Source organism: Odontomachus brunneus, unplaced genomic scaffold (assembly GCF_010583005.1).
Source record: "Odontomachus brunneus isolate Ranch 3 - 2012 unplaced genomic scaffold, Obru_v1 Obru_scaffold_001, whole genome shotgun sequence".
In the NCBI taxonomy this organism is placed as follows: Eukaryota; Metazoa; Arthropoda; class Insecta; order Hymenoptera; family Formicidae; genus Odontomachus; species Odontomachus brunneus.
This window is the reverse complement of record NW_022639451.1, coordinates 3,305,680-3,308,118: the sequence shown is the minus strand read 5'-3', so window position 1 is coordinate 3,308,118 and position 2,439 is coordinate 3,305,680. Positions and strand designations below refer to the sequence as shown.

Genomic DNA, 2,439 nt, shown 5'->3' with positions numbered 1-2,439 from the left:
TATATATATATATATATATAAAAATATATATATATATATATATATATATATATATATATATATATATATATATATATAAAATTATAATTTTTTGTTAATATGTAAATATTTTTTAGATGTAATAATCAAGTGAACAAAATTTGCGAATTGATTTATTTCCTATAAATATGCATGTTATATAAAAGAAAAATCTCTCTTTAATCTGTCGTACTACTTGAAAATAAAAGTTATTAACTTGTTATTGAATCTTAAAACTCTCTTGAGACACCAATGAAATAATGCTAAAGACCGTCGGCCTTATGGAATTTAGCATAATAGAAAATTACGTTATTTAATAATCTCCTGTTGGTAAATTTATCAATAAGCTTATGTAACTGCAGAATGCAATTTTATAAAAATATAAACATATTTTATAAATTTGCATATATAGCAATAAAATAACAGAAAATAGTTATATTATTAGGTGCGCAAAATAATTCCGTGCCTTTTTAAGCCTTTATTTATAAAAAAATAATAAAGTACAATAAAGTAAAATAATAAATTACTTACAAAAAATAATAAATATCAATGTTCGAAATATTTATCATAATTTTTTAATACTTTTTTCCTATATTATGTTTCGTATACACAATATGAATCCTATTATACCCATTGGGTTTTTTATGTGAAGGTATTACATAGTACTCCTTAATATTCCATACTTTGAAGAGACTAAACAATTTACCGTCTACCAAATACTTATAATTTTGCTTTTCATTTCCCATCTTTGTTGAGAATTTATTTGCTCTTACTTTTGCTGCCTGGCTTATACACAACAATATCTTATATAAGACTTTTACGCTGTAAAAAACTTGAAAATATTAACATTAAAAGGATATATTTCCAATAAATCATATATTTCCAATATCATGTTTTTCTTATCTTTTATTTCTTTCTAAACAAAAGAAATGTATACATAAGTAATCGGCGATTAATGTGATTAATTGTGATTAATTGTTTGATATTAGGAAGTTTTTGGGTGTTTACGATAATTCGAGTTGGAGTTAGTACGAATTAGTTTCACTAGGGCTGAAAAATATGATAGTCACAAGCATCTAGTATTTTCATGATTCATGACAACTCAATGCTGTCCGATAAATCGAGTAGAGTAGAGTAGAATAGAGTTAGGGTAACATAGTGGATAGTATATGTATAAAAATTAACAGTATCAGGTAACATAGTTTCGTAAAATATATAACAATAATATTACTAAACAATGAGTTGTTGCATTTTAGAAAAATTAGAAGCACTAAATTAAATTATGAAAAGGTATCATGTATTTGTGAAATATCCAAAAGTAGAAAACAATTATTCTAACCTATTATTATTGAATATTTCACAAATACATTAAATTAATATCATTTTCATAATTTAATTTAGTGCTTCTAATTTTTCTAAAATATAATAAATAATTGTTTTGTAATATTATTGTTACATATTTTACGAAACTATGTTATCTGATACTGTTAATTCTTATACATATACTATCCGCTATACTACCCTAACTCTACTCTACTCTACTCGATTTATCGGACAGCATTGAGTTGTCATAAATCTTGAAAATACTAGATGCTTGTGCCTATCATATTTCTCGGCCCTAGTGAAACTAACTCGTACTTAATCCAACTCGAATTATCGTAAACAGCCTTTGCAATATCGTATTTTAGATATGATAACGTTAAAATACGTTCCGATATTCATTGCCAGTATTGCGATATATATATATATATAGTTTGTGTTACGCATCTTATAGTTTTTTGCTTACTGGATGAAAACTATGTTCTGATTGGTGCATTTCTGAAGATAGATGAAATGCTCCGATCAAAATAGAGTATTTCTATTCAGCAAGCAACCCAACACAAAGTACCGTGTGTCGTTAGTTTTAAGATTGCTTAAATTCGTTTTCAAATGCTCTGTAACCAGTATAAAGATTTGTATAGCATCTGATGATGAATATAAAATGATTTTAAATATAAACAGAGAGAAGCATGAGAGCGGTCACCAGCCTGATTTCAATTAGAGACCCTTGAATCAGAGTTCCAAAATAACGTCCCCGATTTGTATAGGTGCCGCTATGTTTTGTCAAACTAATAGCTATAGTATGACTGTGTACGATCACTATAGCAGGCGTGTAAGCAAAAGTAATAAACAATGCCCAGTTGTTGTGCGCCAAATTGTAATAATTCAAGTGTAAAAGACTATATCATGAAAGTATTTCCTTGTGATATAAATTGAAGAGTAAAATGGGCAGCCAATGTGGGGAGGACAAATTGGAGCCCAAACAATGGCTGCGTTCAGCAGAGAGAGCTGCTTTGCAACTTGTTGTAAAATTCGTGAATCTAATTGGAGCATGCTCTTAATTTTGGCTGAATCCAAGAGCATGTATCTTGGATACTTGCT

General features: G+C 27.6%; 1 protein-coding gene across 1 annotated transcript in view; it reads right to left on the bottom strand.

Annotated features, from left to right (window-relative positions):
* The window catches only part of LOC116840573 (sodium-independent sulfate anion transporter), a 29,471-nt gene that overhangs the window by 21,571 nt on the left and 5,461 nt on the right, over positions 1-2,439 (bottom strand). The gene's annotated exons all lie outside the window — the stretch shown is intronic.